General features: G+C 49.1%; 1 protein-coding gene across 2 annotated transcripts in view; it reads right to left on the reverse strand.

Annotated features, from left to right (window-relative positions):
• The window catches only part of LZTS1 (leucine zipper tumor suppressor 1), a 57,796-nt gene extending 41,493 nt beyond the window's left edge, over nucleotides 1–16,303 (reverse strand). The window contains exons 1-2 of one of the 2 annotated variants that reach the window (XM_055349101.2): nucleotides 16,066–16,303; nucleotides 11,773–11,895 (exon numbers count right to left, since the gene is read on the reverse strand). The gene's annotated coding sequence lies outside the window, so the exon portion shown is untranslated. The remainder of the gene's footprint in view (nucleotides 1–11,772; nucleotides 11,896–16,065) is intronic. The other variant, XM_004046731.5, reaches the window with a different exon arrangement.
• Nucleotides 16,304–26,385: the final 10,082 nt, after the last annotated feature.

Genomic DNA, 26,385 nt, shown 5'->3' on the forward strand with positions numbered 1-26,385 from the left:
CAACACTTTGGAAGGCTGAGGCAGGTGGATTACCTGAGATTAGGAGTTCGAGACCAGCCTGACCAACATGGTGCAACCCCATCTCTACTGAAAATACAAAACTAGCCAAGCATAGTGGCACATGCCTGTAATCCTAGCTACTTGGGGGGCTGAGGCAGGAGAATTGCTTGAGCCCAGGAGGTAGAGGTTGCAGCGAGCTAATCATGCCAAAGCACTCCAGCCAAAAAAAAAAAAAGCTGCCTGGCTTCTTCCCCTTCCCTAGGCCAGCTCACCTGCAGATGGGCCACCCCCAAGCAGAGGGTGGGGTCCTCCACACCTTTGCTGGGGATGGGGAATCCCGACTGTGGGTCTGCCCAGCCCCCACCTCCTGCCTCTCCCTGCCCCAGATGCAATCCTGTCTCCTGCTCCGTCTCAGCCTTACAAGCTCCTTCTCCTTCTCAAAGAGGAGTGATGCTTTCCTGGTATTGTCAGCTCAGCCGAGCAGAGCTTGTCTTCCCACTGTCTCCCTCCCTCCCCCACACAGCTGGGGGATTCTGAAATCACCGCCTCGCTGCAGAATCAAGACCTGGATGTTGTCAGGAGCCTCTGCAAAGGCTGACTGCCAGCATCCCACGTCTCAGGAAGTGGGTGGCCACTGCTCAGGAGAAGCTGCCTGGAGACAGCCTCCCTCCCTTGCCATCACCTCTGGCCAGAGGCGATGCGCAAGTGGAAACAGCAGTGCCCAGTCCAGGGCGGGGAGGACACAGCTTCCTCTTGGGCTTCCATTCACTGCGTGTGTCCTGTGCACTAGGTATGGGACGATGTACGACACACACATGATCTGGTGCATGCCTCACCCCAACCCCAAGAGGGTGCACTGTTACTACCCCAACTGATGGATGCAAAAAAATGATGCCTCAGGTTTTATATCTGGCCAGTGGCAGTACCTGGCTTCAAACCTAGGTTGCGGTCAACAGCAGTCTAGCAATACACATGCACAGGCATCGAGCACATGGCTCTCCCACCACTGGGGCCCCTGGCACCCCTCTCCCCACAGCTCCCCTGCTCCTCTAGAACTCACCCCAACTCTGCCCCCAACCTGCCCCTCCTCTGCCTCCCCTGCGTCTTCCAACCCTCCCCTCTGGGTTCAGATAATCCCTTCATTTAATCCTCTTCCCCCAAGTCTTGGGCCACTACTTCCATTTCCTTGTCTGTAAACTGGAGCTATGGGTAGTACCCACCTCATAGGGTTTTGGTAAGTATTGAGTAAAATTTTATTTGTAAAAGAAGGATATAATTAAGAGCTTAAAAATAGCAGCTGGTTTTTTTTTTTTTTTTTTTTTTTTTTAGACATATGGGACTTGGTGACTTAAGACACAGTGGGATTGCTTGGGCTGAAACTCTTTTTACATTTGTTTCCAACTTCACAGGGCCATGGGCTCTATTTCTTCTGGCTGCTTATCTAAAGAACTCACAGCAATTCCATTTGGGGCCTTTAGAGATTAGATTTAGGAAAACAGATTTGTAATCATGTATCAATTGTTTGCAGGAATTGCTCTTAAAGTGCTTGGAAGTCACCGATCTAACTAACAGATGAAAAATTTCCTGAGGACAGACCCTCCCCTCTGGAGGCATCCTTCTATCATTGGGTATGGATGTAACAGGTTTGCCTGCAAAGGCTGAGCCTTCCCTGATCCTTAGAAGTGGGCCAGGCAGACAAGCGGCTGATCGTGGGGGTCCTCCTGCCACTTCCTCCTGCAGAGTTCTGTCCTGCTCCCTCAGAAGCTCAGGTCTGGGCAAGACCCTGAGACCAGCACTGCAATTAAACCACATCCACAATTGGCAGCTGCCAGAAGATCCCCACCCACCTCCTGGTCCCTCAACTGCTCCGGGGTCAGGCCATGGAGCACAGTTCTCAGCTGCTGGCAGGAAAGCAGGGAGGGCTCTGGGTTTGTGTGGCCATTTCCTCTTGTCTCCTGTTCTGGTACCTCCCTAAGACCCTCCTGGGTGGAGGCTTATTAAGCAGGGACCCTATCGCAGCACCATGATTTTCAACTCTTGGCAGGCTTCCCTAAAAGCATTTTATGCCAATGCGACTGAGGCTAATTCCAGGCTGCCTGAGTTTAACAAGCTCCCCATCTCTCATCAGCTCCTGACTCCCCGAAGCAAGGTCAAGTGGGAGTTTAATAGCTGTTCCTGGGACTGTGCAGAGGGCAGCCCTTTGAACTCAGTGTCTCAATCCCACAGGTGGGAGGTTCCCACCACTGCGTAATTTCGAGAGGGAGGGCCGAGACTGCCTGGGGGGAAGTCCCATGGCTACCTGGTTCGAGGCAGCTCTTTGATATCTCCTGGAGCACTCCTGGTCCTAGAACCAGACAGCTCTCAACTGAACTGACACAAATAACAAACTCAGCATCCCCTCTCCTGGGCATTCCTACAAGCCATGCGAGCCCTGTGTTGGTGGAGACACTGCCTTCTCCACTGCAGACACCAACAAGTTAGAATGGAGAAACTGTCTATGGCCCTACCACCCTGAACACGCCGGATGTCATCTCATCTCGGAAGCTAAGCAGGGTCGGGCCTGCTTAGGACTTGGGTGGGGGAATGGAGAAATTGCTGGACTTTTGACGATGCAGGTTTTAACATCAGATCTGAGCCCTAATAGCTGTGTGTCTCAGCTGTCTGGGCCACACCATTAACAGGGAAAAGTTTCCTCCACTTAAAGAAAGAAAAAGACAAAGAGGAGAAGGAAGGCAATGCAGAGCTCTCCTGGAAGGTACATTAAATCATTAAATGCCAGCCTGCCTGTTTCACGTAGGAGGACTCGTATATGTGTTCCTGGTAGGGAATGTGTGTCCAAAACACCAGCATCTTCTTCTCAGCCCACCCAGGCTGCCCCCATCTTGTTTAATGCCGTTTAGGCAGAATAACTATTTCTCCAATTTTCCAGTGCAGAATTAGACTCTTTAACTTGACTTCTGCATTTTCCTATGTGAGACTCAGCCGGATGTATGTCCTCTCCCACGTGTACAACCCCCATAAACTGAACTAAGAGAGAAGTTTCATTTTATTTGTTTTTCTTTCTCTCCCTTTCCTGACCTTACGTGCTACATAATCCAGAAAATGATCCAGATGCAAAAGACTTTGGCTTTGAAGCAGGAGGAAGGAGGAAGGAAGAAAGGAAAGGAGAATAACCCCACTTCTGTCCAGCCACTGACCTTGGGGAGAAATCTCCCTCCCCTAAAGTCTGTCCCATGCATGGGCTTGAGATGGTATTGTGGGGTCCTTCCCGAGGGAGGACAGAAGCCCAGCTGACTTGGATGGCCTCCCAGCCTTCTCCCCTCAGCTCCTCCACTCCTGCACCACATCTGGCATAAGCCAATCTGAGCACGACACCCACTTTCAGCACTGAGTCCTGACCTCAGGACACTGAATGGTATCACAGCCGCCCATTCTACATAACTTGATAGGCTTTCAATCTATTTTAACGTAGTCAGATTGACCACATAGATGGAGATCCAGAGTGATCAAGGTACCAACGACTCCTTCCCATACTGTTTCCAGTTAAACCGTCTCCCTTTGCCAGGGTAAGCAGATAAGAGGGTAAGGAGGTAGCTCCTTAGGCAGCACAACCTGACCCTAAAGTTGTCCCTCCCTGACCCCCTGGACACCTGCCTCTACCAAGCACTCATGACCCTCCCACACAGGCAACTCAGTCTCATGCCTGGTTTCCTCCCTTTGGAACTGAGGGGAAGAGGGTGAGACTAACATTAACTGAGCTTCTACTATGCTTCATGTGCTTTTACTTCTACTGGCCATATAATTTTCATAAAAATTCTATATGAGGCACAACACATTTTACAAATGAGAAAATTGAGGCTCAGAGAGGCCAAGTGACTTGCCTGATGTCACATAGCTAACAGGTAGCAGAGCCAGGATCTCTCTCGCCATTGTTCCATCTGCGATTGAGCACCCTTTCTGCAGAAAGTAAAGATTGCCTTGCTGAGAGACCTTTTGTCCCCATGCTGACTTTTCTTCACGGCACCAATTACCTATTTGTAACACATTTTACAAATGAGAAAATTGAGGCTCAGAGAGGCCAAGTGACTTGCCTGATGTCACACAGCTAACAGGTAGCAGAGCTAGGATCTGAACACTGATCTATCTGATTTCCAAAATCATGTTTTTTTTTTTTGCCACTGTCCATTCCCCAAACTTGGGCTCAGGATCAACACACAGGAAAAACCTCATGCCTTGTCTTTAGAACTTACCTGCTCTCTCCACCTGCTTCTGAGACTGCCAGCCAGGTGAGGGTGAGTTCCTCTGGGAGACCAGGGAAGCCTGACCTGGGTGGAGGTGTTTCCTGAGGAAGGCCCTGCCTCCAGGGGTCCCCTCTCTGGAAACCTCATGGGACACTGCTACAGCTTTGTCCCCTCCCTTGGCTTGCCAGGTTTTTAGAAGGCAAGATGAAAACGCCTGAGCAGGTACCAGGCTGAGGAATCTTCCAGAGGAAGGTGGGAGATGCTGTTCTGAGAGTTTCATGTCAGTAGGCAAAGGAACCCCTGGCACCCAGTGTGTCTGAGATTGAGGGATGTCCCACCTCTTCTGCCCTGTCACTGACATCCCACCTGGCATCAGGACACATATCTGCCTCCTGTCTGGAAATCTCTCCCTATGTAGTGTCGCTCTATGGGTAGCTAGCCCTGCTGACTGGCACCCAGCAACCCTTCCATTTTGTTTGGGTTTGGCTTAAGCTGTGCACATATGAGAGAGGCAGAGAACTCGCTTTTCAGTTTTGAAAGTACCGACTGTTAGCAACTGCGACCAGCACAGCCTTTGCTGTCACAGAACCCTTAGGACAGAAAAGGCAGAGGAACAGACGGAAATAAGATGCCTCAAGCACTCAGAGAAACAAGACAGAAGAGTGGTGAGAAAAATACAGAGCGTTGTATCAGCTGTCACAAAAGTCCAGGGGCCCCTTTGATTGGGGTAGGGAGAAAAAGCCACCAGGACTGAAAGCGTCTCTCTACTGCTGTGTTCTTGTATGCCCCCTGGGGCAAACCTGCCTACCACTGAGGTCTGAGGGTCTGATGAATTCTGCTGGCTCTTGAGTCCTCATCCACCGGCCCCACAGCACGTTAGTAGAAAGAGCCCTGATGTGGACCATCGAACCTGGCTCTGCCATGTCCCTCAGCCATGGGACCCTGAGAAAGTCCCTTCCCCTCTCTGGGCCTCTATGTCTTCATCTACGTAAAAAATAAAAGCCGTCTGTGATTTCTTTCAGGTCCAAAGCAGGGAGGTATTATCCATGTGTCCCATTAAATAAATAATCCTGGACCCAGCATCTTGACCTTGGATTAGGAACTTCTCTCTCTTTGAAGCCTCGGTCACCCCAAATATTCCCCGGCTACAAGAGGTCTCTGGGAAACTGTGCTATCAACTAGGAGATACGAGATGAAGATAGGTATTCTAATAATGGTATTTCTAGAAAGAAGTCTCTCCACCCTTGAATCTATTCTATATTCCATTGCTAGATTCACTTTCTAAAACCAGGGTCTGCTCTAGGACGCCCCTCTGCCTCTGACTTCAATGGTTCCCTGCTGTCTACCAAATAGCATGCACTCTCCCCAGCTGAGTATGCAAGGTGGGTGTGCAAGCGCCTCCTCAATCTGACTCCAACGTGCCTTTCTAGAAAGGTTTCTTTCCCCACCACCTGCTCTTCCCTATCTTGGCCACCCCTCCACTTCGTCTGCCTGGAAATCACACCCAGCCCTCGGGGCTCTTCTCCAGCTCTGTATCTTCCATGAAGACTCGGTGCTGATTCTGTTTTGTAGAATGATGTTTTTCTGGATGTTTTGTCTCACCCCCAATACCAGACAAGTGACTCGTTGTGGCAGGGTCTGTGGTTGCTCATCTTGCACCTGAGCATAGCACAGGGCTGGACATGAACCTAGCCTTCTGTGACTTTCAAAGGATGGAGCTGAAATAGAAAGAGATGGAGCACAGTAGCTCACGCCTATAATCCCAGCACTTTGGGAGGTTGAACTGGGGAGATTTCTTGAAGCCAGGAGTTCAAAACCAGCCTGGGTAATGTAGCAAAACCTCATCTCTAGAAAAAATTTTAAAAATGGGCCAGGTATGGTGATACCCACCTGTGGTCCCAGCTACCAGGGAGGCTGATGTGGGAGTCCAGGAGTTCAAGGCTGCAGTAAGCAGGGATTGCACCACTGCACTCCAGCCTGGACAACAGAGCATGACTCTGCCTCAAAAAAACAAATAACAATAATAAATAAATAAAATAAAAAGAAAAAAGAAAATGGAAACAACTGGGTTCCTGGGGTGTGAAATAAAAGTTCTTGGCAGTGAGTATTTGTGTGTGTGTAGGGGAGACAGGGAGAGGATATGGATAGAGTGGTTTTTAAGCATCCTTTCAACCCTGAGGTGTTGTGTTTGCATGTGGAGTATCTGAAGTTTTTTCAGCACAGGCTCTTTTGTGTCCTGACAAATCTTAGGACCCTAGAGTTGGAGGTCCTGTCTGCGGCTCTAGTATAGAAGTAAGTCCAACATCAAGAAAAAGTTTTTAAGTCAACAGATGTCCGAGGTACTGGTGGAAGCCCAGAGAAGCCAAATGCCTGGTGCTTCTAGTTTGATAGATGAAGAAATCCTGTCTTGGGAATAGCCACGCATCCTGCCCACACCTGCCCCACCAGCCACCAGCCGGCTGCACAGCCTTTGAGCAGGGCCAGCTGCGGGCCTGGCAAGGGGAGGAGCCGAAGGCAGCTGGGGAGTCCTTCCCAGGCCTCCTTCAGGGGCCGGCTCGCTTTACAGTGCAGGTGGAGGCTGGGGGCTCCGCCTGGCTCCTCTCGTTTTCCCCACCTGCCTGCAGTGTGGTTTGTCTGCTGGCGCCACGGAGGCGTTGGGGCTGGGGGAATTTGATAGGCAAGGAGGGGGAGGCTGTCTCCTCAAGATGTGTGCGCTGTCCAGTACATGCTTCCCTCCCTCCTCTCCTTGCACTGTGGAAATGCCCTTTGAGGGTGGCGGGGAGCAGGGAAGAGCTGAAGCTGGAGTGTCTGAAGGTTGCAATAAATAAGGGAAGCTACCCTGAGTGTGTAGATTGTCCTTCTGGACCTCTGCTGGGGATGACCATGGGAGACAGAGGGGAGGGCAGACCCCACACAGGTACCTACAGACACCAGGCATGGGGCTGCCTCTCTGGAAGGTCAAGGGCAGCCTCAGGGCTCATCCCCATATCCCACAAGGGTCTCCCTGCCTCCCTAGCTAGGGAGGCTTCTGTTCTTGGCATTTTCCTATTATCTCCCCCAAGCAGAGTGTGGGAGGCAAGGAGCCTGGGTTGGGGGCCCCAACAGGTCTCAAGCCGGCTTGGGATGGCATGAGTTCCCTTTCTAACCTCTCCCTGGGTGCCCAAACAAATGTTATCAGTGACTCAGGGAGCTTCCTGTCAAGGTCAGTCTGCCCTGCCTGACGCTGTCACTGCTGCCCGATGTGAGAACCAATTCTGCTTCCTACCTCCTGCCAGCCCCGGCACCATGCCTGGGCATTGGGCAATGGATGAGCTATCAGGAGAACCCATGTGCCAGGTGGAGATCACCCCCAGCCTTCTGCACAAGGACCATAGGTCTCTTAAGTTTCTGCTTTCCTGGCTGGTCTGTTCTGCAGTGTAACCCTTTCCCTCCCTGGAGTTTCCCACTGAGATTGCAGACCAAGCCCTGTAGATTCCCTTGTGATTCCATCTCCTCTTGCTTGCCTGGCTTTCCAATTTCTATGGCCCTTGAGTGGCACAGAGAGATCTGAAGTGGCTGGGTAGAAAGAAGCACTGTGGGCCTTAGCGCCATCCATCTCTGCCATTTGGGACCGAGCCCTAGACCATTCCTAGGGCCTGGTGCTATATATCAGATGTGGGACACACATTCTCTTTCAAGGGGCTTATAACCTATGCTGGGAGGGAGGATAGAGATAAAAAGCTAAATATGAATACATGGGAACAAGTGCTCAAATGGGAGTGACAAGTACGTTATACACTGTAGAATTCAAGGAACAGGGAGTTCACAGAGGGCAGAACCCTTCTCTTCCCGTGGCTAATGTCCTTTCCTGCCTCCAGACCAGGGGTGGGAAGACACTCAGTAGCAGGTGGACCCCTCTGTCTCCTCCCACTGAGCCAGGATCCACTCACCTATAATGCCCCCCCAATCCAGTGTCACTGGGGTCACCAGGGAAAGGTGCTGGCAAACCCCAGGCCTTGTTTCCCTGCCTCCTTCACGCTGTCTTCCCTCTTTCCCTCTCTCCCCTCTCCTTGCATGTCTATACTCAATTCTCTCTCTTTACAGCAGGAATATAATGTTCGGCTGCCTTACACCCACACTCTGAATGCTGCCAGCGAATAATGACTAAGGTGGTGGGTGGAAGTACAGCAAGTTGAGACCAATTTAGCAGTCCAGGGTGCCAAGAGGAGGGTGATTTAGCAGCAAATGGCTCTGCAGCAGCAAGAAGAGTGAAAATGCCCCCCAAGCCAACAAGGCCAGGGAGCCAAGTGCACAGCCCTGCCCTGATGCCTTGGGCAGGGATGGTCTCAGCCACCTGAGAGGTTATTCCGTGAGGTCAGATTCATGCACAGGAATGGGAGGGTTTGAGAACAATGCCCACTCCCAACTCCATCTCACCTCCACTTTCAACCTCCTTGAGGGGCCCCTGTTCTTGTACCCCCCTTAGGCTGAAAGTCTCACCTAGACTGGCCCATCCTCTTCCTCCAGAGGATCTGTAACTCTGATGGGTTCGTGGCCACCTAAAGACTGCCCCAGGTATGGCATCGGGGAGGGGCTGTCTGAGCTCACCTCAGACCATGCCACAGATTGGCCAGCCCAGGTAGGCAGAGGTGTGGATCTCCCGGGTCCTGACATCTTGGGAGTCTCTGAAGATTTGTGTAATGTGATGTACTTGGGCTTGTGAGTTTGGGTATCACAAGAAAGCACGTCTCAGAGGGAGAGACAATGAGAGTGGATGAATGAAATGGATGCATGTGTGTGTGTGTGTACGTGTGTACGTGTGTACGTGTGCGTGTGTGCATGTGTGTGTGCATGTGCTCTGGCACTGGCCTGAAGGCAGCCCTATCTTCTCCCACAATGATTAACTGACATGAAGCACATCTATTGGCGATCTCCATGGGGCAGCTCTTTGCTGTCTTTGTTCCAGGTGCTGGACACAACCCACATCACATCTGTTCAGACACCGATTTGGCCTGTCACTTAGTAAGAAAAATCACCTCTCTGCTGGATTGATTAGATCAATTAGCTTTAGCTGTTAGCTAACACACACATTCCCTCTCTGCTTGTCTTCTGTCTCCGTCTTCCGCCTCCCTTCGCTCCCCTCCTTCCCACGATGCTCCATCCAATTCTCTTCTCCCCTGGGGGCAGCCTCCATGTGTGATTGCCCCTGAAGTCTGGTTTCCACAAATTGCTTGAGCTACCAGTGAAGAGACTGCTATCCCATTTTAGTTCAGAACGTACTTGCTCACGGACAAGGTGGAAACACTGAAATACATTATGCAATTAAGGTTGGTATTCCAATGAAATGTCATTAATTCAATTTCTGTGGAGGCAACATTTGCTCTAATTTCAACATGGAGTGGACTAAACCTTTTGAATTGACAAGCTATAAAGAAAGAACTGACATATAATAAATTTCATTCTCTAAAGCAAATGCCAAGTAGACATTCCATTATCCTAGCTACATCCTAGTTTATTGTGTTTGTTTGTTTGTTTGTTTTTGAGACAGAGTCTCGCTTTTTAGCCCAGGTTGCAGTGCAGTGGCGCGATCTCAGCTCACTATAACCTCCGCCTCCCGGGTTCAAGCAATTCTCCTGCCTCAGCCTCCTGAGTAGCTGGGACTACAGGCGTGCACCACCATGCCCAGCTAATTTTTTGTATTTTTAATAGAGATGGGATTTCGCCATGTTGACCAGGCTTGTCTGGAACTCCTGACCTCTGGTGATCGGCTCACCTTGGCCTCCTAAATTGCTGGGATTACAGGCATGAGCCATCACGCCAGGCCCTAGTTTATTGTTTATTGAGCTTAACATATATGCATCACAAGCACTTAGGGAAAAGGGAGATGGGGGGTGAAGTGAGCACAGAAAAACTGAGGAAGATTCGAATGCCCTCATCATGCTTGAATTACAATAAATACAAAAGTAACTGCATTCTTATAATTTTAAAAATCTCTTTTTCCTGCATATTAAACACTTGCCAACAATTCGATGAGCCTAAATCCATTTAATTAGTGAACCCCAATGACTTGGTAGTTACAGCCCAACACTGGGAATCAGAACAGCTGGTGTTCAAATCTCAGCATTCCTCTTAAAAATCTTGTGTAAACTCTTTCACCTTTCTTTTTTTTATTTTTTATTTATTTTTTGAGACAAAGTCTCACTCTGTCACCCAGCCTGGAGTGCAGCAGTGTGATCTCCACTCACTGCAACCTCCATCTCCCGGGTTCAAGAGATTCTCCTGTCTCAGCCTCCCAAGTAGCTGGAACTACAGGCGTGCACCACCACACCTGGCTCATTTTTGTAGTTTTAGTAGAGACAGGGCTTCATCATGGTGGCCAGGCTGGTCTTGAACTCCTGACCTCAGATGATAAGCCCACCTCAGTCTCCCAAAGTGCTAGGATTACAGGCATGAGCCGCCGTGCCCAGCCCTCCTTCAACTTTCAAAGGCGCACTTGGTTTCCTCATCTGCCAAATGGCAGAGGGAATATTCTCACAGAGTTGTTGTGAGGTGTCAATAATAATAATAATAATTTTATTCCACTTTTTAAAGTGTAAAGTCCTGTACAAATAAAAAGCGCTATTGAAATCATCATCAAGGAAGTCTAGGGATGGTGGAAGTCAGTGTCCAGAAGGAAGCAACAGTGCGAGGCTGGGTGCGGTGGCTCACACCTAGAATCCCAACACTCTGGGAAGCCAAAGTGGGAGGATCACTTGAGGCCAGGGGTTCAAGACCAGCCTGAGCGACATAGCGAGACCTTATTTCTATAAAAATTAAAAACAATTAGCCAGGTGTGTTGGTATGCACTTGTGGTCCCATCTACTTGGGAGTCTGAGGAGGGAGGACTGGGGATCACTTGAGCTTAGGAGGTCAAGATTGCAGTAAGCTGAGCCGTGATCACATCACTGCACTCCATCCTGAGAGAAACAGCAAGATCTTGTCTCTAAAAAACAAACAAAAACCAGTGTGAGAGACACAGGATGAAAACTGCAGGAAAACAGAGGGCTTTGCCAAATGGCAAAAGGAGCTAACTAGCCGTAAGCTCACCAGCTATGCTCGACTGTAGCTGACACATCCCCATCAACTTCTCCAACCCTGGGAGGAGGGGATCTGGAGGCTAATCTGCACACTGGCTGGAGGCAGTGGTGAGAGGTGAGAGGTTGAAAACCTCCCATTTTTTATGCACCACCTCTGTTTGGTCTGGGTGGCTGGCCAAACCCAGCATAAGGAGGCAACAGGCTCTGGCTAAGGTTCTTGGAAGAGAGAGCCCTGTCTCCTCAGCTCTCAGCTTGCATCTTGGAGCCATGAACTTGGCTCCTGCTTCGCTGACTCCCTTCATACCCTCCTCAGGTTCAACTTCAAGGTTCAGTTCACAGCCACCTCCTCCCTGGTAAGGAAGGTTCTGGCTCACCTGCCTCCTGCTGAGAAACTGCTGTATTCAAAGTTAGTATTTTCATTGCAAAAACCACAATTACTTTTGCACCAACCTAATACAATCCAGTTTTCAACTTACTTGTCATTGGTTCAGGTGTGCCAGTTCTTCTTCCCAACAGTCATCACAAATTTTAGTCTCAAAGCATTATTTCGTCTTTTTTGCTGTTATTCCCCACTCTCTGGCACCTCACACGGATAAGACCTTTAATAAATAGTGAAATGCAGAGTTTTTCAAACTTGATCAATGATCTTTAAAAGGAAAACTTAAATCGCCATGGAGCCCCGAGAACACAGGTAGTAATTCCGATATGAGAAATAACAGGGCGATGGAAAGGAGATGGAAGGAGAATCACTTGACTGCGTGGCCTCGGAGAAATCATGGCCAGATTACCTCCCCAAACATGGTTGCAATTCACACTCTCAACTGCAAGCCTAGGAGTGTCCATTTCAGGCTTCAAACTGTAGCAGCACAAAGATCTATTCAACAGCAAACTCAAAGAGCTAATATGTAAATCACCTCAAGATTCCCCAGGTAGTTGGATACTTCTTTGTTGGCAAAATCCCAGAAACATCTCATCATTGCCCTGGAACCATGTGGCGGCTCAAAGTGCAGGATTTTAAAACCCCAGGCCTAGGTCACACCTAGAATGGTCCCCTTCCATAACTGTGCTTGTGGGTTGATTGACCTGGAGATAGAGTGGGTGGGGGCGAGGGTTCCCTCGGACTCCCGAACTGTTGGTGGGGCCTGAGATGGCCCCATCTAGGGAGAGGCCTTGAAGGAGCTGGCCCAGTAACAGAGGAAGGAAAGTCAGTGGCCACACTAGCAAAGGGCACCCATGCAGAAATCCACTGTTGGGAACAGTGCTCCATGCCAAAGTTCTCTGAGAGCTTTCATCTTTCCCCTTACTGTATTAAACAAGCATTTACTAAGGGCATACTCATAGTATCTACTGAAAGCCAACACTGTATTCTTTTTTTTTTCTTTTTTGAGATGGAGTCTCTCTCTGTTGCCCAGACTGGAGTGCAGTGATGCGATCTCGGCTCACTGCAAGCTCCCCCTCCTGGGTTCACACCATTCTCCTGCCTCAGCCTCCCGAGTAGCTGGGACTACAGGTGCCCGCCACGACGCCCGGCTAATTTTTTGTATTTTTAGTAGAGACGGTGTTTCATCGCGTTAGCCAGGATGGTCTCGATCTCCTGACCTCGTGATCCACCCGCCTCAGCCTCCCAAAGTGCTGGGATTAAAGCGTGAGCCACAGCGCCCCGCCGCCAACACTGTATTTTGAGCTGGGAACTCATGATGCAATCTCTGCTTCTAGCAGTTTTGTAGACTCCTCAGGAGCCAGTGAGTAAATGCCATAATATACTGGTATGATGGCAGGGACTCCGAGGAAGGTACCTGACTCAGAATTGAGGAAAAACAGAGGAAACTTTCTTGGAGAAGTTGATCCCTATGGTTAAAACCCACAGTGGGGCTGGGTGTGGTGGCTCCTGCCTGTAATCCCAGCACTTTGGGAGGCTGAGGCCAGCAGATCACTTGAGGTCAGGAGTTCAAGACCAGCCTGACCAGCATGACAAAACCCCATCTCTACTAAAAATACAAAAAATTAGCCAGGCGTGGTGGCAGGCGCCTATAGTCCCAGCTACTTGTGAGGCTGAGGCAGGAGAACTGCTTGAACCCAGGAGATGGAGGTTGCGGTGAGCCAAGATTGCACCACTGCACTCCAGCCTGGGCGACAGAGCAAGACTCCGTCTCAAAAAAAAAAAAAAAAAAAAAAAAAAAGTGGGAGCCAGTTAAGTGGAGAAGGCAGAGAGACCAGGCAGGAATATTCTACGCAGAAGAAACAGTGTTTCTATGTTCAAAGGTAGCAGAATAACATGGACAGAGCCAGGGTCCAGAACCTTACTAAGCGGATCTCAAATCCCTGCCCCTCGGTTTTGTAGCCTGGCTAAAGTACTTAACTCTCCTCATCTAATAATTATACATACCCCGCAGGACTGCAGTGAAAATTAAATGAGATAATGAATATTCCAGGCACACAGTGTATTTAGTGGCTGGCATTAAGTGTTACAGTATTATCCATTACACTGGTCTATAAGGTGCTTACCCATAGGTTTGTCATCATTACATTATTCATCTTCCTAGCCTCGCTGCACAGCTCAGAGCCTTGCATTTGGTAGGCACCGAATGAATATTTATGAAATGAACGTTGAATAAGCGCAAAGGCATATAAATAAGTTTTCAGGATTAGAAAGCCATTTATATACGTCTGGAGCCCATGTATAGCTTTGCTATACACGCTGACCCACGGCTTCTCAAAACTGAAAGGCACATCTTTCCCTCACACACTCCCAAAGCACTGGCTTTCCCCAGCGCACCCCACGCAGCAGCACTCCTTCTATGACAGCACCCCTGCCCCACATCGACCCAGGCACACACAGCTGGGGGCACCTCCCGCAGATACACAAATGCACAAGCTGAACTGCTGAGACAGGTTTACCTCATGAAGCACACAGCCGCTGCTATAAATGTTAACTAACAACCATCTTCAGCACATCAAATGTCCCGCCCTCCCTTTTGCTTGCATATAGACACCCACAGAGATGCCCTTTCTTTTTCTACTAGTTTTCTTCTCTTCTTAAGCAGAGTGAGCGCCCCACACTCACATCCACCCAGCTGAGACCTCTTACTAGGACTCCCAGTTGCTCCATCCCATTAGCTGTGGGACCTTAGGGAAAGCCTTTCCCTTCTGATGCCTCCGTTTCTTCACTGGCAGGCACAGAGAGCCCACCGCACCAACCTGGTAGTTATGTTGTGAGGATAAAGGAGATAACATATGAGATAACGTCTATGATGAGCAGAAAGCGCCTCCAAAGAAAAGCGCTGGATAAATACAAGGTGTAACGCCACGCCTGATTAGCCTGCATGCTCTCTGCCCACAGACTTCTACCCACAGACTATGTTCCACTCCACTCTTAAACACAAACACCTTTCCCGTCTGTACATGCTATCTCTAATACCCATATGCGCACACTCTTCAGACACCTCCATTCTCCCTCTGGATGCCTGCAGAAAATTGTTTTTGAACTTAGAGAAAGCTCAGGTTGCAAACACCCTCTTGCCGGTACCCGCAGACTCTTCTCAGGGTCTTGGTGCAGGAACTGCCAAGCAGATAGCTCATCTCTTTGTGGCTGGGCTCCTGGGCTCCCAGCATTCCTATTAGGCTGCATTTCCAGCAGAGTGTGGGATCCTTATTAGGAGCAGCGCCTGCCCGGCATGGTCCAGAACTCAGTGCCTCCTCAGTACTTTCCCAGCGCCCGGGACCAGAGAGTAGAGGGGCTGATGGCAGCGGGACGGTGTGGAGGGAATAAGTGAGACAGGAAACGCTTTAGGAGGCCAGATCCCTAAGCACTTCTTATTCCTGGGAAATTGAAGACTGCGAAGCTAACAAGTCTGGAGCACTTTCCCAGGCCTGACATACTCGTGGGAGAGCACAACGCTCATTTGCTCCACAGTTCAAACCTTTCCACTTGGAGCAGGAAAAAGAGACATCACCTGGCCCTTGGTGTCTCGGGGATGCCTGTTGCTGCCAAGCTGCGACCTCTGAAGCCCCTCCAGCCAGAGCAAAGCCTGTGGCAGGGTGGAGGGGTGAGGTCTGGCTGCCTAGGGTGGCGGTGGAAGAAGTGAAGGTAGCGTGGGGCTGTCTGTGTGTGCGTGGTGCTTTGACTAAATTCCTGAATTGCACATCCAGGACCGACCCCAGGAAGCTGCAGCCCCAGGGAGCCATTTAGACACTTCGATTTACCACCTTCCTCTCTAACCACCTCCGCCCGTGTGACTTATTCCTTAAGGGAAACCTTTCAAATCTCTGGCTGCAACGCACCGGTGTCCTCCCCACCGGTGTGGACACAGCTCATCTGCAAAGTTCCAGGCGACGAAGTTCAGCGGCCCGGCCCGACCGCCGGACCCTCTTCCTGCGGCCCCTGCTCCTGCGGCCTCGCGTCCCCACCTCCCACTTCTTCACCTCCGACACCAGTGTCACCTAACACTGACGTCCCCGCCAGGGTCAGCATCGGTGCTGGGAATAGACGAACCCCGTCTGCAGGAGACACGGAGACAAAGACAGGAGGACAGACGCACAGTCACCTCCTCTGGGCCGGGCCGAAGAAGCGGCGCCCACCCTGCAGAGGGGAGACCCTGACAGCTCCACGCGGAGACAAAGACACCTCGACAGCCACGGACACAGACAGACAAAGACCGACGGACGCGCGGACGCACGGACGGTCCGGCCCGGCGAGGGGAGAGCGGTTTCCCGCAGCCAGGGCAGCAGACCCTCCAGGGGCGAGGAGACCCCCGGCCACCGCACCTTACCTGCCCCCTGCGCCTTGGGCGCACTTGAGATTTTTTTTTTTTTTTTTCCCAGTGTTTCCCGGTGTGTTCCCGTCTCTCTTTTTCCAGAGCTGCTGAGCGGGCCGGGCCGGTCCCACCGCGCGGGATGCAGCTCCCGGCTCCCACTCACTGGCCGAGGCGGGCAGAGAAACTTTCGGCCTCCCCGCCCGGCCGCTGCCAACCCGCCAGCTCCAGGCGCGCCGGCCTCTGCGCGGGTCCCGGAGCCGGGGCGGGGCGGGGCGGGGCGGGGCGGGGCGGGGCCGGCCCGGGGCGGGGCCAGAGCCGGCGCCGCTGATTGGCAGCGAGCTGCCGGCAGCCTGGTCTGTGCCGCTCGGCGGCCTTTGTTCCGGGCTGACAGCTGGGGCTGCTCGCGACCTCGCGGCTACTTCGCGCCCGCGGCCTGCGCGGGGTCCCGGGTCCGGTCTCTTTGCTCTCATTTCCATCAGCCCCATTGGGCGACCCTGCCCCCTCAGTCTTCCTTTCTTGCCTGGCCCCCTTTCTCCGATTGTTCCTGTCTTGCTCTTATCGCATCCTTTTTTCCCTTTCATTACCTGAAATTCTTACTCCAGTTTTTTTTTAAATCCATTCCTTCTCCCGTTCTGTGTATGTTCCCCTTTCTTCATTACCCCTTCCTCTTAATCGCCAGTTTATTTTTCTTAATACCGTCTCTCCCGCTCCCGACTCGCACTAAAGGGCGTGTGTTTTGTTCAGGGACTGGACTAGCACCCAAGTGAGGGGCATTGCAAACCACACCAGGATTACAGACTAGAGTCCAGAGCACCGAGACTCCCACTCCCAAAACATTTCAAAAGCAAACTTTTCCAGCTCTGAGGGAGCTGAGTTTCAGGTGACAGCAGAGGCCTGTTTCAAGTTTATAGCTATTAATCTCACCCAGTCCCCTTATAATACTATCATTTTCTCAACCACCCTCACTTTTCACTTCTAGCAATTGAGCCAGGAGAGGATTCAAGCTTACAAGGGTTTGTAGGACAAACGGTCAGTTAACCGGAGTGCTAGGTGCAGCATGAGGCTTGGGGGCTTGAGGGTGCACTGAGGCTAATCCTCTAAAACCAGGCTTGGCGGGAAGATGGCAGCTCTGCCCAAGGAGTGTTAGCCTCACCTTGAAAGAAGCGTGTGTGTGTGTGTGTGTGTGTGTGTGTGTGTGTGTGTGTTGGGGGGGTAGATGTAATGGATTAGGATTGACAAAGCCGATCTGATTATAAATAGCATGCGTGTCGGACGCGGTGGCTCATGCCTGTAATCTCAGCACTTTGGGAGGCCGAGGTTGGTGGATTACTTGAAGTCAGGAGTTGAAGACCAGCCTGGCCAACATGGTGAAACCCCGTCTCTACTAAAAAAAAAAAAAAATACAAAAATTAGCTGGGTGTGGTGGCAGGAGCCTGTAATCCCAGCTACTTGGGAGGCTGAGGCTTGGGAATTGCTTGAGCCTGGAAGGCAGAGGTTGCGGTGAGCCAAGATAGTGCCACTGCACTCCAGCCTGGGTGACAGAGTGACACCCTGTCTCAAAATAAATAAATAAATAAATAAATAATACAAAGAAATTAAATAGAATTGTGGTGGCAGGGGGACAGCTCAAAGGAAAACAAGCCATCTGGTTTCTGCCACACCCCTGCTCAAAACCCTGTAGGGGAATCTCACTGCCTTCGGTTGTTGACCCTGAAGACTCTGACCTTCGAATCTAGGCTTCCTGAAAGATGGCACGGCAAGGGTTTAAGAACACAGACAGGCTTCGCTGCTTGTTATTTGAGCCAGTACCTTCCCCTCCCTCTATCTCAGTTTTTCTTTTTCTTTCTTTCTTTTTTTATTTGTGAAATGAGGTAACAAGTCCCAGTGTAAATTCCCTGAAGGCAGGAACTTGTTCTCTTTTATTGGTGGCTGAGGGACTTGGTCTGTTTTATTCATAGATGTATCCCCGACACCTAGAACTTGCCAGGCAACATAGTAGGCACTCAATATGTATTTGTTAAATGAATGAATTTCTCATGTATAGGTTTGTTCTGATGATTAAATGAAACCCACTGCCTTGCGGTAAGTACATACACATGGCAGTGATTACAAGCAATACGACAATTTCTAAGTGTCAACCCCAAAGGCTACTCAGCCTTTTCCTGAACATCACCTCCTTTTCCCCACCTTTGTATAAACCTGCCCCTCAGTCTGAAAAGCTTTTCTCCTGCTCTTCTAACTCTACCTCTCAAAATCTGGGACAAAATATGGAACCCTTACTCACACCTTCTCTTATCGTCCAGGGCAAAATAATGTCTTCTTTTTCTAAAGTGCCATGCTTCTTTGTGTTGCATTCATTGACAGAGAACATGTATTCTTGCTTGCTGGTGAGAGTATCTCAAGAATTTTAGCTGAATGAGTTAATATCGATCAAACATTCCAGCGCTTTAAGGAAAGAGCAGACTCCTGGAAGGTAGATTAAGGTATGAGGTACCTCATTTTCACGTCGTCAGAGGTGAGATTCCATGGAAGAGACAAAGGACTCTGGAAGCCCACTTTTTGTTCTGGCCCTACTGCTGACTATATGCTCTTGGACAAGCCATGTCCCTAATGAGGCCTCAGTTTCCTCATCTGGAAAGTGGATGGTTTGGAGTCCCTGATGAGACCTCAGTTTCCTATCTGGAAAGTGGATGGTTTGGAGTCCCTGATGAGCCCTCAGTTTCCTCATCTGGAAAGTGGATGGTTTGGATGAGAAGATACTCCTTAAGGACCCTCCTTCAGCACTGACACCTTTGTCAGTGACATTCTAGGTGAAAGCTGGGTATGATGTGCAGCCTTCCTGGAATGACTGAGTCAGGCAAAGGGTATGAGCAGTGTGTTGGTTTGTGTATGAGCGGTGGAAATGGGATACCCTATGGAACAACAGAAACACCCTGTGGAAGGGATACTTTAGAGACAGAATGCATAGAGAGTGGGGGTGGAAATGAGAAGGCAGAGTGGAGGAGGAGACCAGTGATGGACAGCACAGCATGTGTGTATGTATTATGGTTCCGTATGTGTGCATGAAAGCCTCAGGAATGTGGTCTCCAGCAGCACAAAGCCATAATTATCTCCCTGATTCAGCAGTTGGGTATGGTAATGCAATGGCTGGGTGTGTCTACCCCCAACACCACCGGTAGGTTCTCAGTGTGGCTCCTTTTCTTCCTTGTCTAGTGAAGGGGCGCTGCCCTTCCTTAGTGTCTGGGTTCCCGAGAGGTGTCTTATGTGAAACTCTGCATCCCTCAGGCTCTCCCTTGCCTGAGTCGAGTCTAGAAAGCTGGGTCACAAAACATTTCTTGTAAAAATCTCCTACCCTCCTCCTGTGTTCATCACCTGAGATACAGAGCATCGTGCTTCATCTCTAGGACCTAAGATTGGCCACACTGGACCAGACCCATAGACCAGTTAAGCCAGCAGCTTGTTTGGATTACAGACAACTCTGCCTTCCTCAAGGTACTGTCACCTATCACAATTTAATTAATTCCCTGGCTTCTTGTTTGTCTGTTCATCTCTTCTGCAAGTTTCTTGTTCAAAGATCATGTCTGTCTTAGTCAACATTGAATCCACAGAACTCAGCACATTATTGGTACAAAGCAAGCGCTCAAAAAATACTAGAATGAGTGCTATGAGGGGAGGGAGGCGAGATGATGTTTCAGAGAGATAAATTGACTCAAATTCAGAAAATCCATGTGTATTGCTACTTCTTCCAATCTGCAGTCTTCTCACAACCCTTTGGAGGTTTAGTTTGCTATCAGTAAAAGAAGCCTAATAACATTTTCCCTATCTATCTTTTGGCCACAATACAAAACGAAAAGAATTAATAAAGTCAAAGGTGTTATGAAAAATACAAAATATCAAATAATTTTTTAATATTATTTCAAGTCTCAAAATCCAGGGCCTTGTGTTAAGAGAAAAGAAATGCTGACTATATTTAAGTGAGGTTGGATAATCTCCAAAAACCGGTGAAAAAATATAAGCCTAGACAACTGAGCAAAGCTTTAAGGAATCAACTGAGGCCACTACTGATTTCCCAGTGACCCCAGTAAAGGTCCAGGAAGACCAGTTTTTCTGCAGTCAGAGCCAATGGTCCCATGACTTTAGAAGATGTCTTACCATCCCTGTCTTTTTCCAGGGTAGAAAACAGTTCCTGTGGAGTTGCTTTGAATGTGCAACTTTTATAACAAGAATTTTCATTCCTTACCTGTAGGTCTCTGACCACCTTGAATCTCTTATCTCTGGGCTTCAGGAGACTTGTCTCTGAATTGGAAGGACCATCTCTTTTTTCTTTAAATTTATTTTTATTTTTTTTATTTTTTTTGAGACGGAGTCTCGCTCTGTCGCCCAGACCGGAGTGCAGTGGTGCCATCTCGGCTCACTGCAAGCTCCGCCTCCCGGGTTCATGCCATTCTCCTGCCTCAGCCTCCCGAGTAGCCGTGACTACAGGCGCCCACCACCACGCCTGGCTAATTTTTTGTATTTTTAGTAGAGACGGGGTTTCACTGTGTTAGTCAGGATGGTCTCGATCTCCTGACCTCGTGATCCGCCCACCTCGGCCTCCCAAAGTGCTGGGATTACAGGCGTGAGCCACCACGCCTGGCCAGGACCATCTCTCCTCTGTCTTCTCTGCATGTTATAAAGACAAATGAGATAAAATGAAAGTAGTTTTTCTACTTTTCTCGAAAGTGCTGCATGACTTCAAGAAATTGTTAATCATCATCATCACTAGCATTATGATTCATAACTTCATTCTAAGTCTTCACCTGTATTCAGGTTAGGGAGACCAGAGAAGTTACAGAGAGAACAAATAGCCTTAGATGCCCTGGGAGAACTTGCTGACATACAATTCCTATTCAACGATGACCCCTCCCTACTAAGACACTCAAGTTATATCAGGAAATATGGCCACCCTACTCTTTCAGTGAAAGGAAAACTGAGTCAAAGTGCAAGACAAGAAATTGACCCAGCTTCACTGGAGCTGGGACCTCAGGGTTTAAGGGCACGTGCCTCCTACCTGCCTCAGAAACCTTGTAACTGACACAGGGCCTGAATGTGGTTTGATCTGGGCAGTGTTGACCACAAGCAGGCAGCCTTCTCCTGAGCAGAGAATAGTGAGACAGCTAACTTGGCTAATGCAATGCGAGGGCTCAAATGGCACTAATGGGCTGCCAGTGTGAATCGGCTTTGTTTAGGTACCAGCTGGCAAAGCTCATCTGAAAGTTAAGTAGCAAGCCCTTTGATGTGTAAACTCACGGTTGAACTAAATTACAGAGAAATGAGCAGGAAGTATTTTGAGTTGACTCCCTCGCTCCATCTTTTTCAATAGTGTATAATAGACTATTTATATCATTTCCTTTTCTTCTTCTTTCTTTTTATTTTATTTTATTTATTTCTATTATTATTATTTTTTTAGACAGGGTCTCACTCTGTCGTCTAGGCTGGAGTGCAGTGGTACAATTTTGGCTCACTACAACCTCTGCTTCCCAGGACTCAGGTGATCCTCCCACCTCAGCCTCTCCAGTAGCTGGGACTACAGGCATGTGCCACTACCCCTGGCTAATTTTTGTATTTTTTTGTAGAGACGGTGTTTCGCCATGTTGCCTAGGCTGGTCTCAAACTCCTGAGCTCAAGCAATTAGCTCACCTCAGCCTCCCAAAGTGCTGGCATCACAGGTGTGAGCCAGTGTGCCCGGCCAACAGACTAGTTCTAATTTAACATCCAATCTCTGAAAGGTCTGGCCTGTCACTTGTTCTGAAATTTATCTCCTCTGTGGTTTTGGCAAGTTTGTCCAAAATTATAAATCGTGAGGATGTTTCCATGTACAGGTAACAGAAAAGCTTGACTCAAAATCCCCTAAACAATAGAAAAAAACCTCATGAATTAATAAGTTCAGAGATCAGGTCCCAGGTTCTTTTGTACCTTGGCTTCCCAGTGGCATCAGGAATCAGGCCTTGCCATGTCTCTGTTCTGCCATCCTCAGAGCATGGGCTTGGATTGCCCTTGGGATGGTTGCTTCATGATCATGGGTTGAATCTCTTGGTCTAGTCGGGACATCCAGAACTAGCAATGCGCTGAGGAATAAAGGACCTTTGTTCCTGCGTCTCTTTTTCAAGATCAAGGAAACCTTTCCCAGAAGGCCTTCAGCTGACCCTAAACAGCCTGGCCATGTCATCTAGCAGTCATGGGCACACTCAGTAAAATTACCCTGATCGGCTTTGACCAGTCCATTGGCGGTAGATAGATATTGGAACATACCTGTGTAGCTCACCTTTGTCTTCAAGAAGGGGGAAAGAAGCCCTGCAGAAAACTAACAGCCATTGCTTGCCTATCACATACCACACCTTTGCTGGACCTTTTACCTACAGTATCTTATTTAATAATCACAGAAATTATTATCTCTATTTTCCAGATGAAGAAACTGCAGTTCAGAGTGGCTAAACAATTTGCCTCAAATCCCACCACTAGTAGTAGAGGAGAAAGAATTAGAATTCAGGTTTATCCACACCCTTTGCTCTCTCTAGTCTTCCAGGCTGTCTCTCCAGAGTCTATCTTTTCAGCTCTACCCAAGGCTGGAGACCACCTGCCCCAAATGAATGAGACCCTTCTAGGACCACTGCAAGCGCAAGGCATAGGATACCTGTAACATCAAGTTGAAACGGCCATGTTCAGCTTTCCCACACCCTCACATTTCCAACATGCACATCTCCTATGTCACCCCAGAGCTCCACATTGCCTCCCCACCATCAAGGCCACGTCCATATCCGTCCATGTCCCGGCCCTCCTTCAAGCCAGATGGAAGTGTCTTTCAAGGCCCTCGCCAGGTCCTGACCCACCCTCCTTAATCTCCCACTCCCGCCCCACTGAATGAAGTTTCACTGAACAACACATACACATCCTACTATTCATTGCTTTATTGCGCACTTTGTAACTTAGGTGCTATTGTTTCAGGTGAATGAAGCTCATTTTCTTACTGGATTTGAAGTGCTCTGCTCAATGCTCAGTACATAATAGGCACTCAATAAACATTAAAGAAATACATGAGGACAAAGACCACCTCTTATTTTTCTATATCTTTAATAACACTCCACCTGCTGCTGAGCACATGGCTGGTGACTAATGGACTAATTGACTTGGGGCTTATATCCCCCCAGGGCTAAGGAATGGCACGCAGACAAAGAACCTGGCACGGCCCTTGTCAGTTCTGAGGGAGGTCTTTTGCAAATGGGCCCTGTCAAACTCACATTTGCTTGTAGCCCTAAACTCATTTAAACAAATAGAGCATATGAGATCATGACTTCTGGGAAATCATTTAGTTCCCCTATGGGGAATGCTGGCATGCTCATTTCCTCTCCCCAGGGGGGAGAAAAAAATAGCAGAGGCTTTGGAAACCCTGTGTGCTGCAATTTCATTTACACATTTACTCAGTGGTTTCTCAGGAAGCGGCTCCAGGAGTCCTAGAGGAGAGGATGCCGCACACAAAGGGCTGGGGAGATCAGAGACTGGTTGTCTGGGGCAAGGGGCTGCCCTGGGCTTGGGGTCCTGCTGGCCTGCTTGGTTTTCTAACTGAATCCTCCAGGTCACTGTCCCTCTCAATGAGCATCTCCACTCTTCTCTCATGTCTTCTGGCATTAACTACATTGCCTTTACTCTGCATATCAAATTTTATAGGTGTTGACCATATATTTTGCTTTTATTCCCAAGACTGACTGTAGTCTCCAAAAGATGGACTCAATCCAATCACTTAATCTGGGAGGAGCATAAGGGGGCAGGCGGTTGCATAAGGTCATCACTGAGGTCAACACTGAGGTCATTTCCAGTGTTCTTTCTCTCTCTTTCTTTTTTTCTTTCTTTCTTTCTTTGTTTCTCTCTCTTTCTTTCTCTCTCTCCTTCCTTCCTTCCTTCTTTCCTTCCTTCCTTTTTTCCTCCTCCCTCTCTTTCTCTCTCTCGTTTTTCTGTTTCCCTCTGTCACCCAGGCTGGAGTGCAGTGGTATGACCAGAGCTCACTGCAGCCTCAGCCTCCTGAGTAGCTGAGACCACAGGTGCTCACCACCACACTCAGCTAATTTTTTGTAGAGATGGAGTCTCGCTGTGTTGCCCAGGCTGATCTCGAACTCCTGGCCTCAAGTGATTCTCCTGCTTCAGCCTCCCAAAGTGCTGGGATTACAGGCATGAGCCACTGGGCCCGGCCTCCAGAATTTTCTGTCTCTTTTTCCCCAGTTTCTAATAACAGCAAAAAAAAAAAAAAAAAAAAAAAAAAAGGGTTTGTGACGGCAGCTAGTTTGAGTGGTCCATCCAGAAAGGGCTCTTGGTAATTGGTGACTAATTTTGCCTTCAGGGTTCAATGGAAACCATATTGCGAAGTAGCATCCGTTTGGTTAAGGTTTCCCAGTCATTGTGCCTACCTCACAGTGTTGCCGTGAAGGTTAAATAGGCTAATACTTGTGCAGAGCTCAGGACAAGGAAAATGTATAGGAAAACTCTTAAGTGTTAGTTGTGGTTGTTCTCTTTGCCACCTCTCCCGCAATCATGAACCCAGAGCCTTTTCTACCCTATTTCTTCTAATTAGAAAAGGTCTCATGATTTGGCCTGAAGCCCATTCAGCATGACGCAGTGGAAAAAAACATTTCGAGTCTATAGACCTGGAGTGGAAGACCTGGGTTGGAATTCTACTCTGCACTTAGCAGCTGAGTGACCTTGGCGTAGTCTTTTGCCTCCATAAGCTTAAGTTTGTGCCCTCTTGAGTGATATTAACGATAATATTCCACAGGATTGGACGCAGGAAAAACTTACAACAGACTAAAATCTACCACAATCCTCGGTGATAGTGATTGCTATACAATAGAACGCTTATACTAACATCTACCACACTTAGACTAACATCAAGGATAGTGATTGCTGAACAATAGAAGACTTTCCACTACTGCGAAGGACAGTGACAGTGAAATGATGCTTCTTTCCCAGCTACAGCCCTACCCCTTCCCTAAGGTCTTTTCATTTTATCAATGGAGATAATCAATTAATCTAAATGAATGAGGCAGCATTGAACTTCCTGGCATTAGCAGTGGGCGGAGGAGGTACTTGGTTGGACAGTGGAGCGTCATCTTGTCCTTGAAACCCCAAGGTTAGGTAGAGAGCGGAGCTGGAAGGCAGAGAGCGAAAGCCCTTGCTCCAAGTTAGGAGAGACAGCCAGGGGAACCGATCCAAAATGGCAGCTTGGGAGGAAGTAGCCGGCTGCCTGTTCTGGAACCTCTCGGAGCGGTGTTTAGAATGTTCTCTCTCATTAATCCTATTTAAAGCCCGGCTGCTGAGAGAGGAGGCGGGGAGTCTTGTTTCAACTTGCAGCGGTGAGGTTCCCTGCCGCCACTGCCTCTGCTGTTGATGCAGGGCTGAGCCCAGTGCTGGGAGGGGCAGGGGGCTTTCTCAGGGCCACTGCTGCTGACTCTGACAGCCCCTCAGGAGAGCTGCTCAGGCATTCCCTCGCCTCAGACCTGCTTCTGACTCGCCCGACCCTGACCCTGAATTTTGTTGCGGGAGAGGCTGTTTGCTAAGAAGGCAGCAGGTGTGGGCTGGCCTGCCGGCTGGTGATGAAGAAATATTGGAGAAAGGTGACTCTCCATTGAAGTGCCGTGGATAGTGGGTAAAAAAAAAAAGTGGGGGGATTTTGTGCAAGAGTGTTTTCTGGGAAATTCCCTCTCCCTCTGGGCATGGGGAGGTCTCTAGCTGGTTTTGAAAACTAGGAACAAATATTCCCAGCCTTCCTCTTTGAGGTTCTCCTGGAGGGGCCAGATCTAGGGAACTGGGGCCTTCCTCACCTTGAAGGGGAAATGTGAGTGAACCTGCGATGAATAATGTAGAGCCAGCGTTTGCAGAGAAAGAGTAGTTGACAATATTTACCTCTGTGGCGTTATTTCTGAGAGGCCAAAAAGAGACTTTTTCCCCCCTAAATATTTGCCTGTAATTGATAGTCAATTCTTGGGGTTCATCTATGGGCAGGTGTTATCTGCAGACCAGAGCTCTTGGGCAGCTCTGACATTTACCAGCTGCATGATGGTGGGTAGGTCATTTACTGTGAGCTGACTTCTCTGTAAAGTGGAGGGAAGCCCCCTGCTCCTGTAAGTCACTGTGAACACATGGCAGATGCATTCCTTTCACTGGGGAATCTCCTCCTCTCTCGTGCAGATTTTAAGCCTCTGGCTGATACTTTTACCCAATATTCCCATTTGCTTTAAGGGTCAAACACTGAAATTTTTAACAGAGACAAACTTGCTGTTCCTTGTTTCTTCCTCTTGTTTTGGGGAC

Source organism: Gorilla gorilla, chromosome 7 (genome assembly GCF_029281585.2).
Source record: "Gorilla gorilla gorilla isolate KB3781 chromosome 7, NHGRI_mGorGor1-v2.1_pri, whole genome shotgun sequence".
NCBI classification, from domain to species: domain Eukaryota; kingdom Metazoa; phylum Chordata; class Mammalia; order Primates; family Hominidae; genus Gorilla; species Gorilla gorilla.